Consider the following 16623-nt stretch of genomic DNA (forward strand, 5'->3'; position numbering starts at 1 on the left):
GACAAGGCACTTAAGTGGGCATGTGCAGTGTGGGAGCACAGAGGCGAGCCCACTACCTCTTACAGCCATTTCTTAGAGTTGTTCAAGAGAATGTTTGATCATAAGCCCAAGGGAATTGAGATCGGTGAGACTCTCCTCTCCATAAAACAGAGGGACCACAGAGTAGCTGCTTACGCTCTGGACTTCCGCACACTTGCTACCAGCAGTGGATGGAACAAACCAGAACTCAAAGCCACATTTCGCCAAGGACTACAAGCTGAGGTATTAAGCAAATGGGCATGTCGTGATGAACACTTGTCCCTCAATGCCCTCATCAACCTTGCCATTTGCTTAGATAATCTCATTGCCAACCATCCAACTCTGCCATCTTCCAACCCTTCTCTTCAGGTCATAGGTGAATCTTCACCCATGGAAGTATCTTGCACTAAGTTGCAGCGATCAGAGCGAGAGAGGAGGAGGAGGAGAGAGGGGTTATGCTTTTATTGTGATGAGTCCAGTCACGTTATCACCCAATGGCCAGTCCATCCACCCAGGGGAGCTCCGATGTGTCTCAAGAACAAATCTCCCAGCCTGGTGAGTCCTGCTTTTAACTCCATGAATTGCTCTCTTAAATTACCGCTGTTCTTGAAACTACCAGACACTACACATGTTCTCTCTGCACTCATAGACTCAGGGGTGGAAGGGAATCTCATCAACTACACAGTCGCCAAGAAATTTAACCTGGGCACTGTGAGATTAAAACCTTGCCAGGATCGCTGAAAGTAAGATCCATCAAAAGGGCCCAATCGGAGATGGACTCATAACAGCATGTACAACTCCTTTCCAAATACAGCTGGGGGCCCCGCACACAGAACACATTTTTCTACTCATCACTTAAGCCGCTCAGCATGACATAGTTCTTGAATACCCCTGGCTTCAGCACCACGACCCACTTATCTCCTGGCAAAAAAAAGACATTTTGCAATGGCCAACGGCCTGTCTTCAGAACTGTCTCCATCTTCCTCAAGTCTCGGTCTCTTCCACTTCTGTGGAGAGCCCCATGCCTGACTCCTTAGACAATGTTCCCACCTGCTATCTTGAGCTTAGGGAAGTCTTCAGCCAGGGTAAGGCATGTGATCTACCTCCTCACCACCCATACAATTGTGCCATAGACCTCCTCCCAGGCACAATGCCACCTTGTGGCAGAATCTACCTGCTTTCCCAAAAGGAACACTCTGCAATGGAGGAGTATGTTCAGTAGGCCCTGAAACAGGGTTATATTAGACTATCCCCATCCCCTGTATCCACCAGATTCTTCTTTGTGGAGAAGAAAGGAGAGGGCCGCAGGTCATGCATCGATTACAGAGGACTCAAGCAGATCCCTGTAAAATATGCTTACCCATTGCCACTCGTACCATCTGTCCTAGAACAGCTAAGATCCGCAAAGGTCTTTTCTAAATTAGACCTCCACAGTGCATACAACCTGGTCTGCATCAGGGAGGGGAATGAGTGGAAAATGGCGTTCAGCACCACAACAGGCCACTTTGAGTATCTGGCGATGCCTTATGGATTTTCTTCAGTGCCAAGTTATTTTCAGTGTCTGATTAATGATATATTGAGGGACATGCTGGGGAGATTTGTCATAGCCTATATAGATGATATCCTGATCTACTCCCCAGATATGGACAGTCATCAGACTCATGTCAGGTCTGTGTTTACCCATCTGCTTGAGAATCACCTCTTCGCCACAGCTGAAAAATGTGAATTCCATGTTGTGGCAGCGGGGGCATGGTCAAGCGTTGGTCTGTGAATGGAGGGCAGAGCCAGGGAAGGTAAGTGGTAGAATCACTGCACCTGATGTGAATTAACCTGGGTTTGTGTGTCTTCCCCAGTGACTGCGCCCTATAAAAGGAGAGTGAGAGCAGAGAAAGGGAGCTCTCCCCAACCAGAACTCTTGTGGTGAGTGCTGGTGCATGTAAATGTAAAAGCTGAAAAGCTAAAACAAAAGGGGTTTTTGAGAACTCAGTTCTGGTCTGCCATGCTTCTGTGCTCTACCCACCTGGTCTGATTCTACAGTGGTGCTGAAACCCGGGAAGGAGTACAGAAGGGAATAGTCCCATGAAGTCCTCCCCCTTCAAGGACCTGATCCATGCCCTCGCCATGGCCCAACAGAGCCAGCACCAGGCGCTGATCACCCTCCGGAAGGAGCAGGAACAACGTTTCGAAGCCCTGGTGCTGGCGCAGCAGGAAGCTCACCAGGCGTTCCAGCACCTGCTCGCGTCGGCGGGGTCCACGATCACCACTGTCGCAGACCCTCCCCACCTCACTCTAACGAAGATGGGTGAGCATGATGACCCTGAAGCCTTCCTCGCTCTTTTTGAGCAGGCAGCAGAGGCTTGGGGTTGGCCGGTGGAACAGCGCATGGTGCGCCTCCTCCCCCTGCTAACGGGCGAGGCACAGCTGGCCATGCTACAGCTCCCCGTCGACAGCTGGCTGGTCTACGTGGACCTCCACAGGGCCGTCCTCCAACGTGTGGGTCACACCCCGGAACAGCAACGGCAGCGCTTCCGCACGCTGCACCTAGAGGAGGTCGGCCGGCCGTTCGCATTTGACCAGCAACTCCGGGACGCCTGCCGGAGGTGGCTGAGGGCCGACAACCACGACGCTGAGGGAATCGTCGACCTGGTGGCGCTGGAACAATCGATCACCCAACTTCCAGAAGGAACAGCGGAGTGGGTCCAGTGCCATCGCCCGGCATCGCTGGATCAGGCCATCGAGCTGGCAGAGGACCATATGGTGGCCGTTCCGACGGCAGGACAGCGTGTCTCCTCTTCTCCCCTCACTTCTCTCTCTCTCTGCTCCTCATCCTTGCCCCATTCCCCCACCGTGGAGGCAGGGGCCGGCTCCACCCCAGCCGGCCCACCACACCTGCGGTACCCTACCATTTCCTACTTCCTTGTCTATGTCTTCCCCCCCTCAGGTGAGTGATGTCCGGAACACCGGTGCAGAGGGAGAGCCTGGGCCGGTATGCTGGTGCTGCAGGGAACTGGGGCACCTCCAGCATCAGTGCTCAGCGATGGAGGTGGGCGCGGTGGTCCGGATCCCCAACATGCCAGGGACTGCCCTCGATCGGGCCAGAGTGTATCGCATACTGGTGAGTATCCAAGGGGATACGTATCAGGCTTTGGTGGACTCCGGCTGTAATCAGACCTCAATCCACCAAAGCCTGGTGCAAGATGAGGCATTGGGAAGAGCACAATTGGTGAAGGTGTTGTGTGTGCACAGGGATGTTCAAAACTACCCTTTAGTGTCGGTCCACATTCTATTTCAAGTGGAAAAATTTAGAGTAAAGGCGGCAGTTAATCCTCACCTTATCCATTCGATAATTCTGGGAACTGATTGGCTGGGATTTAGGGAATTAATGATGCATTTAGTGAAGAGTGGGGCCTGCCATAGTTTAGTGAGGGGAGGTCCCGGAGTGGCATTGGCGGGAGCAGCTATCACAGAGCCGTCTAAGTCATCACCATGTCAGAGTGAGGAGCAGCCTGCTCCTCCTCCCTCTCTCGGGGATTCCCTTGTGGATTTCCTGTTAGAGCAGTCACGAGACGAGACTCTGTGGCATGCGTTTGACCAAGTGAGAGTAATCGATGGTCAAACTCTCCAGCCAAATGCCACACTATTTTCCCCGTTTTTCCATTATTAAGGATAGATTATATCGAGTGACGCAGGACACTCAGACTAAGGAACCAATAACACAGCTTTTAATCCCAAAGAGCTGCCGGGAATTTATATTCCAGGCGGCTCACTTTAATCCTATGGCCAGACACCTGGGGTAGCCCTGCTCACTGCATCCTAGTCATTAGTTTAGTTGACCATAGATTATTTGCAAAATAAATATATTCACACAGTTCATGACACATGGATAAATAGAATTTATGACAAAAATATATTAAATACAACCCCGATTCCAAAAAAGTTGGGACAAAATACAAATTGTAAATAAAAACGGAATGCAATGATGTGGAAGTTTCAAAATTCATATTTTATTCAGAATAGAACATAGATGACATCAAATGTTTAAACTGAGAAAATGTACCATTTAAATAGAAAAATTAGGTGATTTTAAATTTCATGACAGCAACACATCTCAAAAAAGTTGGGACAAGACCATGTTTACCACTGTGAGACATCCCCTTTTCTCTTTACAACAGTCTGTAAACGTCTGGGGACTGAGGAGACAAGTTGCTCAAGTTTAGGGATAGGAATGTTAACCCATTCTTGTCTAATGTAGGATTCTAGTTGCTCAACTGTCTGAGGTCTTTTTTGTCGTATCTTCCGTTTTATGATGCACCAAATGTTTTCTATGGGTGAAAGATCTGAACTGCAGGCTGGCCAGTTCAGTACCCAGACCCTTCTTCTACGCAGCCATGATGCTGTAATTGATGCAGTATGTGGTTTGGTATTGCCATGTTGGAAAATGCAAGGCCTTCCCTGAAAGAGACGTCGTCTGAATGGGAGCATATGTTGCTCTAGAACCTGGATATACCTTTCAGCATTGATGGTGTCTTTCCAGATGTGTAAGCTGCCCATGCCACACGCACTAATGCAACCCCATACCATCAGAGATGCAGGCTTCTGAACTGAGTGTTGATAACAACTTGGGTCGTCCTTCTCCTCTTTAGTCTGAATGACACAGCGTCCCTGATTTCCATAAAGAACTTCAAATTTTGATTCGTCTGACCACAGAACAGTTTTCCACTTTGCCACAGTCCATTTTAAATGAGCCTTGGCCCAGAGAAGACGTCTGCGCTTCTGGATCATGTTTAGATATGGCTTCTTCTTTGAACTATAGAGTTTTAGCTGGCAACGGCAGATGGCACGGTGAATTGTGTTCACAGATAATGTTCTCTGGAAATATTCCTGAGCCCATTTTGTGATTTCCAATACAGAAGCATGCCTATATGTGATGCAGTGCCGTCTAAGGGCCCGAAGATCACGGGCACCCAGTATGGTTTTCCAGCCTTGACCCTTACGCACAGAGATTCTTCCAGATTCTCTGAATCTTGTGATGATATTATTCAAGTTCAAGTCAGCTTTATTGTCAGTTTCTTCATATGTGCAGGTCATACAAGGAAATTGAAATTATGTTTCTCTCTATCCCATGTAAAGACATAGACAAACATAGGACTGACATTAACAAGACAAACATTAAAGCGCAAGACAGGACCAATAACAGTGTAACAAGCAATAAGTAATAATAAATAATGATTTAAAAAAAAATTTGAGACATTTAACATTTAGAAAAATAATCTAGGCTAAAGACAGGAAGATAAGAACAAGACTAGTATACAAGACACACAGTACAGTACAGCACAGTCCAGGGCAGTCCAGTTGAGGTTATCACAGTAGCAGCATTATGTAGAATAATGTGTTAAATAATAATGTGTTAATAATGTGTAGCAGCATTCAGAAGCAGCATATGGTAAGTTGTTATATTGCAGGGCCCAAGGCAGTTCTTATGAGATAGTTCAGGTAAGGTGCAAAGTCACATGTGTAGTTCCATAGAGAAGTCTTTTCTGTGGAGGGCAGCAGCAACAAGAAACATTGTATGGTGTGTAAAAAAAGTGAGGTAGTGCAGGTAAAGGTGCAAATAAGAAGTCTTTTCCGTGGAGGGCAGCAGCAACAAGAAACAGTGTATGGTGTGTAAAAAAAGTGAGGTAGTGCAGGTAAAGGTGCAAATGAGAAGTCTTTTCCGTGGAGGGTAGCAGCAACAAGAAACAGTGTATGGTGTGTAAAAAAAAAAGTGAGGTAGTGCAGGTAAAGGTGCAAAAGTCACATAGTGCAGTTCCATAGTCAGAGTCTTTCCTGAGTTCGAGTCTTTCCATGTATGTGTGTGTGTGTGTGTGTGTGCGTGTGTGTGTGTGTATGGGGGGGGGGTTTCCTGAGTCAGAGTCTTTCCCATGCGGGCGGGGCAAGATCCTAACTTCTTGGCTGTCTGGTGGGTGGAGTTGTCAGTGATGGGAGAGAGGGGAGGGAGTTCAACATCCTGACAGCCTGGTGGATCAAGCTGTTGGTGAGTCTGGTGGTTCTGGACCGTAGGCTCCTGTACCTCTTTCCAGAGGGCAGGAGGCTAAACAGGTTGTGTGCTGGGTGAGTCTCATCTCTCACGATTGTGAGAGCTTTGCGGGTGAGGCGGGTGGTGTATATGTCTTGCAGGGAGGGGAGGGGTGCATTGATGATCTTCCCAGCTGTGTTCACTATACGCTATGCACTGTAGATGATGATATGTTCAAACTCTTTGCAATTTTACACTTTTGAACTCCTTTCTGATATTGCTCCACTATTTGTCGGCACAGAATTCGGGGGATTGGTGATTCTCTTCCCATCTTTACTTCTGAGAGTTGCTGCCACTCCAAGATGCTCTTTTTATACCCAGTCATGTTAATGACCTATTGCCAATTGACCTAATGAGTTGCAATTTGGTCCTCCAGCTGTTCCTTTTTTGTACCTTTAACTTTTCCAGCCTCTTATTGCCCCATCCCAACTTTTTTGAGATGTGTTGCTGTCAGGAAATTTCAAATGAGCCAATATTTGGCATCAAATTTCAAAATGTCTCACTTTTGACATTTGATATGTTGTCTATGTTCTATTGTGAATACAATATCAGTTTTTGATATTTGTAAATTATTGCATTCCGTTTTTATTTACAATTTGTACGTTGTCCCAACTTTTTTGGAATCAGGGTTGTAGATCTATAAATCCAAAAAGGAATAAACACACACAGGTTTATTCATATGCACTTCATTTTAGCTCAAAAGTGACGAATGTGCTCTTCTTTCATGGGATAAAGACATGGGTGACATGTGGAGTTCACATGCGCAAGCTGAGCCAATCAGAAGCCGCCAGTGACTTTACGCTGTTAGTTTTCCTCTCTGGAGGTGGCTGCTTGCTGACATTCGCGGCAGATTCTGCTCACTGAGCACTTGAAACTTCGACATTTTACCTTCCTTTTGCTGTCATTGTAAGAGTCAACAGCATAAAAATTATTTTGCCCGCTGGCTGAGTGAGGAGTTTGTTTGTTTTTTTGCAAAGGACACTAAAAGAAATCGGTTGGAAGCTAGATTGGCGTGAGCTGTGATCGTAGTGCCACTGTATGTGTGTACAGGATTTTGATCTCTGGCCGGGTTTTTTTGTGTGTCTCTTCTTTTTTATGGTTTTCCTTCTTCTGTAAACCCGGGAGCAGCGCATGGATTCTTCTGCTGTGATCACTTCCATACTGTAGAGGTGGAGGTAGCTTCCAGCAGTTGTGGCGAGCCAACCAAATTGGAGATAAGAACTGTGATTTTGTTATCCACCCGGTTGATCTATATATTTCATTTCTGGAATGATATTGTGACCTTTCATGCACTGAAGGACATTCTAATTTTATTATTATTATTTTTGTTGTTGTTTGTTTATGTGTTAATACAATACACATAAAACTTACCTGTGAGTTGTGTGCGTTTTTGCTCTTCTACTCAATGCAATTTCTGATACCCCTTTCTCCAGAAGTGAGCCTAATCTTTTGATGTGCTGGTCCAAAAGGTAAACATATAGTGGTGTAGGCATCTGTAACCTCCAGCGGTTACTCTTAATAGTGTGAGCTGAAGTAGGTTACACTAGCCCAAATAATGGCCCGGTTCTATTGGCCAGGGATTTGCAGCAATGTCTATAGGTGGCGTACGGCATGCCGCGAATGCCAGTTAGTAAATCCTGCAGCCATTCCAAAAGCACATTTGCGCTCTCTGCCATTAATCGAGACCCCATTCGAAAGAATTGGGATGGATCTCGTCGGGCCATTAGATCGGTCAGCACGAGGATATCGCTTTATTTTAGCAATATCCTCGTGGATATCCTCAGTGGACTATGCAACGCGATATCCGGAAGCAGTGCCTCTTCACAATATCTCAGCACATAGTATTGCAGAAGCGCTCTTCCACGTCATCTCCTGAGTCAGAATCCCCAAAGAGATTCTGACTGATCAAGGCACGATGTTTATGTCACGCACACTGTGTGAACTGTATGGGTTACTGGGAATTAAGCCTATCCGCACCAGCATTTATCACCCACAAATGGATGGCTTAGTCGAACGGTTTAATCGCATCCTCAAGAATATAATTAGAAAATTTGTAATCGAAGACGCACGCAACTGGGATAAATGGCTCGAGCCCCTGTTATTCGCAGTGCGAGAGGTCCTGCAAGCCTCCATGGGGTTCTCCCCATTCGAATTACTATACAGGCGTAAGCTGCGTGGCATTCTGGATGTGCTACGTGAAAACTGGGAGGAGGGACCTTCAACCAGTAAAAATGAAATTCAATATGTTATCGACCTGCGTGCCAAACTCCACACACTCATGCACCTAACCCAGGAGAATTAGCGGCAGGCCCAAGAACGTCAAGTCCACCTGTACGACAGGGGCAAGCGCCTTAGGGAATTCATGCCGGGAGATAAAGTACTCGTGTTGTTGCCCACATCAAGCTCCAAATTGATCACCAGGTAGCAAGAACCCTTTGAGGTCACACGGCAAGTCGGGGACGTCGACTATGAGGTGAGGCGAACGGACACAGGCGGGGCATTACAGATTTACCACCTCAATCTGCTAAAACACTGGAATGAGGAGGTCCCCGTGGTGTTGGTGTCAGTGGTTCTGGAGAAGGCAGAGCTGGGGCCGGAGGTCCAAAAAGGAAAATTGACATCGCCCACCACTCCGGTCCCCTGTGGAGACCACCTCTCCCCGACCCAGCTCACAGAGGTCATCCAGTTGCAGACAGAATTTTCTGACATGTTCTCACCCTGGCCTGGCCGCACCCACATCATAGAACATCACATTGAGATGCCCCCGGGGGTAGTAGTGCGCAGCCACCCTTACAGACTGCCCGAACACAAAAAAAAGGTGCTTCGGGAAGAACTCGAGGCCATGCTCGAAATGGGCATCGTCAAGGAGTCCCACAGTGACTGCAGCAGCCCGGTGGTCTTGGTTCCCAAGGCCGACGGGTCAGTCCGGTTCTGTATGGACTATAGAAAAGTCAACGCAGTGTCTAAATTTGATGCGTACCCAATGCCTCGTATTGACGAGTTGCTCGATCGACTAGGCACAGCTCGTTTTTATTCGACACTGGATTTGACAAAGGGATATTGGCAGATCCCCTTGACTCCTCTATCCTGAGAGAAAACAGCCTTTTCCACACCGTTTAGCTTACACAAGTTCGTCACACTTCCTTTTGGGCTGTTTGGGGTGCCCACTACGTTCCAGCGGCTTATGGACAGGGTCCTCCACCCCCACGACACCTACGCAGCCGCCTACTTAGACAATATTATTATTTACAGTAACGACTGGCCACGGCACTTAGAACACCTAAGGGCCGTCCTTAGGTCACTGAGGCAAGTGGGTTGGGTGGGTAGAAGTATGGTATCTGGGTTTCCACTTGGGCAATGGGCAGGTGCATCCCCAAATTAATAAGACAGCAGCGAATGCGGCCTGCCCGAGGCCCAAGACCAAAAAGGGGGTGAGACAGTTCCTGGGGCTGGCTGGCTACTATCATAGGTTTATACCTAATTATTTGGATGTCACCAGCCCGCTGACTGATCTCACTAAAAAGGGAGCACCAGATCCGGTCCAGTGGACGGAGCAATGCCAGCAGGCTTTCTCTGAGGTAAAGGCTGCACTGTGTGTGGGGGCCACTGTTACACTCCCCTGACTTTTCTCTCCCCTTTATTTTGCAGACAGACACATCGGACAGAGGGCTGTTCTGTCCCAGGAGGTGGAGGGTATGGAACGTCCCATGCTGTACATCAGCAGAAAGCTGTTGGTGCGCAAAGGCAGGTACAGCACAATAGAAAAGGAATGTCTCGCCATCAAGTGGGCAGTCCTCGCCCTCCGCTACTACCTGCTGGGGCGCCCTTTCACCCTCTGTTCGGACCATGCGCCCCTGCAGTGGCTCCACCGCATGAAGGATGCCAACGCGTGGATCACCCATTGGTATCTGGCACTCCAGCCGTTTAAATTCGAGGTGGTCCACAGGCCGAGGGCACAGATGGTCGTGGCGGATTTCCTCTCCTGTCAATGGGGGGGAGTCGGCTGCAGGCCAGACAGCTCCCTGGCCTAAGACGGGAGGTGGGGGTATGTGGCAGCAGGGGCATGGTCAAGCGTAGGTCTGTGAATGGAGGGCAAAATCAGGGAAGGTAAGTGGTAGAATCACTGCACCTGATGGGAATTAACCTGTGTTTGTGTGTCTTCCCCAGTGACCGCGCCCTATAAAAGGAGAGAGAGAGAGCAGAGAAAGGGAGCTCTCCCCCAACCAGAGCTCTTGTGTGTGCTGGTGTGTGTAAATGTAAAAGCTGAAAAGCTAAAATAAAAGGGGTTTTTGAGAACTCAGTTCTGGCCTGCCGTGCTTCTGTGCTCCACCCACCTGGTCTGATTCTACACACGTTAATTAAATCTCATTCTTGGGCTATGTAATCAACTCTGAGGGAGTAAGCATGGACCAATCTAAAGTTGCCACAGTCGCATCATGGCCAACCCCCACGTCAGTCAAAGAACTACAATGCTTCCTCAGCTTTGCCAATTTTTATAGACACTTCATCAGAGGTTTCAGCACAATTGCCAGCCCGTTGATCTCCCTGCTAAAAAATGGACCACGTCGGCTCAAGTGGAATCCAGCAGCAGACGAAGCATTCAAAAAGCTCAAGTCAACTTTTACCTCTGCCTCCATTCTACAACATCCAGATCCCACCAAACCATTCATTGTGAAGGTTGATACTTCTGAGACAGACATAGGAGGGGTTTTGTCACAGCGTCATGGGGGAAAGAGCAAGCTACACCCAGTAGCCTTCTTTTCTAAAAAAAAAAACTCACACCAGCCGAAAGAAACTACGACATCGGGAACCATGAAATCTTAGCCATCAACCTGGAACTTGAGGACAGGAGACACTGGCTGGAGGGTGCCACACAGCCTTTTACAATTCTCACAGACCACAAGAACTTAGAATATCTGAAGACCACCAAATGACTGAACCCATGCCAAGCCAGGTGGGCCCTATTCTTCACATGATTTCAGTTTACCATATCTTACCTCGCTGGCTCCAAGAATACCAAGGCAGACACTCTGTCTCGTATTCACAATGCCTCACTCCACAGCTCTGAACCCATGCCCATCCTACCTGCTGAGTGTCACACAGCTTTTTACAATTTTACAGTACAGGCTATCTCCTGGGACATCGATAAGGCCATTCAACGGTCTCAGACCCAGAACCCACCTGAAAACTGCCCCCCTGGACTCCTCTATGTCTCACCGGAGATCAGGGGTAGACTCATCACCTGGGTCCATTCCTCACCCTCCACAGGTGACCCTGGCTGTCACCACACTTATCAGCTAATAAAGAATAAATACTGGTGGGAAAACATGTTGTCCAGCATAAACCATTTCGTGTCCCCGTGTTTGCAGTGTGCCTAAGCCAAGGTACCACGCACCCCACCTGCAGGAAAGTTATGCCCTCTCCCAGTGCCTCAGAGACCCTGGTCACATGTAGCAATAGACTTCATCACCAATTTACCACCCTCTCAAGGCAACACTGTCATCATGGTAGTCATAGACTGTCCATCCAAAGCGCTCCAACTTACCCCTTTACTGGGTCTACCTACAGTGGTGCTTGAAAGTTTGTGAACCCTTTAGAATTTTCTATATTTCTGCATAAATATGACCTAAAACATCATCAGATTTTCACACAAGTCCTAAAAGTAGATAAAGAGAACCCAGTTAAACAAATGAGACAAAAATATTATACTTGGTCATTTATTTAGTGAAGAAAATGATCCAATATTACATATCTGTGAGTGGCAAAAGTATGTGAACATTTGCTTTCAGTATCTGGTGTGACCCCCTTGTGCAGCAGTAACTGCAACTAAACGTTTCCGGTAACTGTTGACCAGTCCTGCACACCAGCTTGGAGGAATTTTAGCCCATTCCTCCGTGCAAAACAGCTTCAACTCTGGGATGTTGGTGGGTTTCCTCACATAAACTGCTCGCTTCAGGTCCTTCCACAACATTTTGATTGGATTAAGGTCAGGACTTTGACTTGGCCATTCCAAAACATTAACTTTATTCTTCTTTAACCATTCTTTGGTAGAACAACTTGTGTCCTTAGGGTCATTGTCTTGCTGTATGACCCACCTTCTCTTGAGATTCAGTTCATGGACAGATGTCCTGACATTTTCCTTTAGAATTCGCTGGTATAATTCAGAATTCATTGTTCCATCAATGATGGCAAGCAGTCCTGGCCCAGATGCAGTAAAACAGGCCCAAACCATGATACTACCACCACCATGTTTCACAGATGGGATAAGGTTCTTATGCTGGAATGCAGTGGTTTCCTTTCTCCAAACAAAATGCGTCTCATTTAAACCAAAATTCTATTTTTAGTCTCATCCATCCACAGAACAGTTTTCCAATAGCCTTCTGGCTTGTCCACATGATCTTTAGCAAACTGCAGGAGAGCAGCAATGTTCTTTTTGGAGAGCAGTGGCTTTCTCCTTGCAACCCTGCCATGCTTTTCATTGTTGTTCAGTGTTCTCCTGATGGTGGACTCATGAACATTAGCCAATGTGAGAAAGGCCTTCAGTTGCTTAGAAGTTACCTTGGGGTCCTTTGTGACCTTGCCAACTATTACACACCTTACTCTTGGAGTGATCGTTGTTGGTTGACCACTCCTGGGGAGGGTAACAATGGTCTTGAATTTACTCCATTTGTACACAGTCTGTCTGACTGTGGATTGGTGGAGTCCAAACTCTTTAGAGATGGTTTTGTAACCTTTTCCAGTCTGATGAGCATCAACAACGCTTTTTCTGAGGTCCGCAGAAATCTCCTTTCTTCATGCCATGATACACTTCCACAAACATGTGTTGTGAAGATCAGACTTTGGTCAATCCCTGTTCTTTAAATAAAACAGGGAGCCCACTCACACCTGATTGTCATCCCAACTGATTGAAAACACCTGACTCTAATTTCACCTTCAAATTAACTGCTAATCCTGGAAGTTCACGTACTTTTGCCACTCACAGGTATGTAATATTGGAGCATTTTCATCAATAGATAAATGACCAAGTATAATATTTTTGTTTCATTTGTTTAACTGGGTTCTCTTTATCTATTTGTCAGGGGAAACAGACGAGGACCCAAGAGCGCAAGTTAAATGTTGAGTTTTATTGATAACAGGGGAAAGGGAGGATGTGCGTGTGTGAAGTTCAGTGGCAGGAGGACAGAGAGGCAGGGATGGCTGGTGGGAGCATGGTGGTGATGTCTGCTGTCTCCCATCCAAGCACTGACCAGGCTTGACCTTGCTTAGCTTCAGAGATCAGACAGGATCAGGTGTTGTCAGAGTAGGGAGGCTGTAAGCTGATGGCACTAGGTGTTCAGGCAGTCTCCCAGCGAGCAGTCCCTCAGCAGACAGACAGGACAGCACAACAGGCAGGAGTAGGGAACAGGCTGGAACACAGAGTCACAGATCAGGTAGCAAGATAAGGGACAGAAATGCAGGGTCAGGTTACCAGGACTGAAGAGTTGACGGAGTCGACGCCTAGAAGACGATCTGACACTGAAGCTTGGGAGGACAGCAGCTTAAATACACACAGAGGAGGAGCAGGTGATAGGCAACAGCCAATGACAGCCATTGAGAGTTAATAAGAGGAAGTGTATGCGGGCGTGGCCGGTAATGCTGAGTGGAGTGGAGAGGAGTGGAGATGTTACCTGAAGAGAGGAAACCCACAGGTAGGACCATGACAGAACCCCCCCCCCCCCAAGGGATGGCTCCAGAAGTCCCTAGCCACAGATCCACCAAGACGGGAGGGAGGAGGGGGAATCCCGGTAGAGGGTCAGAATTCCTCTGACCGGTCAGTGTCCATAGCCTCTGCACCATCTTCACTGTCGGAAGACTCGTCATCCAAGGGCCCCTGCCCAGGATTCGGTTCAGTGTCAGGCTCAGGCACTGGAGCAGGGGCAGGGTCTGTAAAGGGATCCGCACGGTGAGAACCCCTACATCGACCCCGTCGGATGGAGGGCTGGTCAGGGTGTAGTCAATGGAAGTTGGCGATGAGGGCTGGATCCAGAATCCTTCCAGCAGGGACCCATGCCCTCTCCTCAGGACCATAACCCTCCCAGTCTACCAAGTATTGGATGCCCCTACCCCTTCATCGCGAGCGGAGCAGTCGCCGGACCGTGTAGACTGGTCCACCATCAATGAAGCGTGGAGGAGGAGGCGGCGGTGTTGCCGGGACCAGGGGGCTTTTGTGCACCGGCTTGAGTTTGGAGACGTGGAAGGTGGGATGTATCCTCATGGTCTTGGGCAGCAGCAGCCGAACTGCCGTGGGACTGATGACCTTCTGTACGGGAAAGGGTCTGATGTAGCGAGGCACCAATTTGCGTGACTCCACCCGTCATGGTAGGTCTCGAGCCGACAACCATACCTTCTGGCCAACATGGTAAACGGGTGCAGGGGTCCTCTGCCGGTTAGCCCCAATAGCATAGCTGGTACTGGACTTCAGGAGTGTGGTGCAGGCCTGGGCCCACGTGCGGCGGCAGCGGCGGGCGTAGGCGAGAGCAGACGGGCAGGTGGCTTCTCCCTCCTGGCTGGTAAACAGAGGTGGTTGATACCCATACACACACTGGAAGGGGGAGAGTCCGGTGGCAGAGCTGGTGAGGGAGTTGTGGGCATATTCCACCCAGAGCAGATGTTGAGCCCAGGCGTGGGGGTTGCGCGAAGCCACACACCTAAGTGCCTTCTCCAGTTCCTGATTCATGCGCTCAGTTTGGCCATTTGACTGTGGGTGAAACCCGGACGACAGACTGGCAGTGGCCCCGAGGAGGTGGCAGAATTCCCTCCAGAAACTGGCAGAGAACTGTGGGCCCCGGTCGGAAATGATATCCCTGGGCAGGCCGTGGACCCAAAAGACGTGTTCTAAGACGACCCGGGCAGTCTCCTTAGCAGTTGGCAGTTTTGGGAGAGGCACAAAGTGGGTCATCTTACTGAAGCGGTCCACGATGGTGAGGATGACCATATTACCTTCTGATGGAGGCAGACCAGTAACAAAGTCCAGGGAGACATGGGACCAGGGACACATGGGTACTAGCAGGGGCTGGAGTAACCCGGCTGGGGGCTGCCTGGGGGACTTGTGCTGGTTGCAAGTGGGGCAGGCTCTTACAAAATCCTGGATGTCCCTCCTCATCGACGGCCACCAGAATCACTGAGACAGCAGATGGAGGGAGCATGTGACCCCGGGGTGACAGGCCAGGCGGGAGTCGTGTCCCCATTGAATCACCTGAGACCTCAGGTCAGCTGGGACGTAGAGACGGTTGGAGGGGCAAGCGCTGGGGCCTGGCTGGTCCCTGATGGCCTCTCGAACCTGCTCCTCGATGTTCCAGGTCAGGGCAGCAACGACACAGGGGCTTGGGAGGATGGGTGTTAATTCCTCCTTGGAAGCCTCATCCCTCTGAAACATCCAGGAGAGTGCATCCGGTTTGATGTTGCGGGAGCCAGGACGGTAGGAAAGGACAAAGTTGAAGCAGGTGAAGAACAGTGACCACCGGCGCTGGCGGGAGTTTAGCCTCCTGGCTGTCCGGATATATTCCAGGTTTTTGTGGTCTGTCCAGACCACAAATGGAACCTTAGACCCCTCCAACCAGTGGCACCACTCCTCGAGGGCGAGCTTGACCGCCAGTAGCTCGCAATTGCCAATGTCGTAATTGCTCTCTGCTGGGGTCAATCTTTGGGAGTAGAAGGCGCAGGGGTGCATTTTTCCATCCTTAGCTGCCCACTGGGAAAGCACAGCCCCGACTCCCACATCTGAAGCATCTACCTCCACCACAAACTGCCGCTCGGCGTCAAGCATCCGGAGGATGGGAGCTGAAGTGAAGCGGGCCTTGAGGGTTTCGAAGGCTTTGTCAGCTGCTGCTGTCCATTGGAAGGGCTGTTTGATGCTGGTCAGTGCGGTGAGTGGGGCTGCCACGGTGCTGTAGCTCCAGATGAACCTCCTATAGAAGTTGGCGAACCCCAGGAACTGCTGCAGCTTCTTACGGCTCTCTGGGACCGGCCATGACATCACTGCCAATACCTTCGCAGGGTCCATTTGTACGCTGCCCTCGGTCACCACATATCCTGGGAACGAGACAGACTGAGAGTGGAACTCGCACTTCTCGGCTTTCACAAACAACGAATTCTCAAGCAGGCGGCGCAGGACCAACTGGACATGATGGGTGTGTTCAGACAGGGTTTTAGAGAAGATCAAAATGTTGTCCAAGTAAATGAAAATGAACTTGTTGAGCATGTCTCTGAGGATGTCGTTTACCAGCGCCTGGAACACTGCTGGGGCATTGGTGAGACGGAATGGCATGATCAGATATTCATAGTGTCCCATCGGGGTGTTGAACGCAGTCTTCCACTCGTCGCCTTCTCTCACTCGCACCAGATGGTAAGCGTTCCGGAGATCTAGCTTGGTGAACACTGTGGCCCCTTGCAGTAGTTCAAAGGCGGAGGAGAGTAGTGGCAGAGGGTAGTGGTTCTTAACCGTAATGTCGTTCAAGCTCCGGTAATCTATGCATGGGCGAAGAGAACCA

At 49.1% G+C, this 16623-nt stretch overlaps 1 protein-coding gene across 1 annotated transcript in view; it reads right to left on the reverse strand.

Annotated features, from left to right (window-relative positions):
* The window catches only part of slco5a1b (solute carrier organic anion transporter family member 5A1b), a 136175-nt gene that overhangs the window by 95841 nt on the left and 23711 nt on the right, over nucleotides 1-16623 (reverse strand). The window lies entirely within an intron of this gene.

The sequence above is a fragment of the Neoarius graeffei genome, chromosome 23, assembly GCF_027579695.1.
Source record: "Neoarius graeffei isolate fNeoGra1 chromosome 23, fNeoGra1.pri, whole genome shotgun sequence".
Taxonomy (NCBI): Eukaryota; Metazoa; Chordata; class Actinopteri; order Siluriformes; family Ariidae; genus Neoarius; species Neoarius graeffei.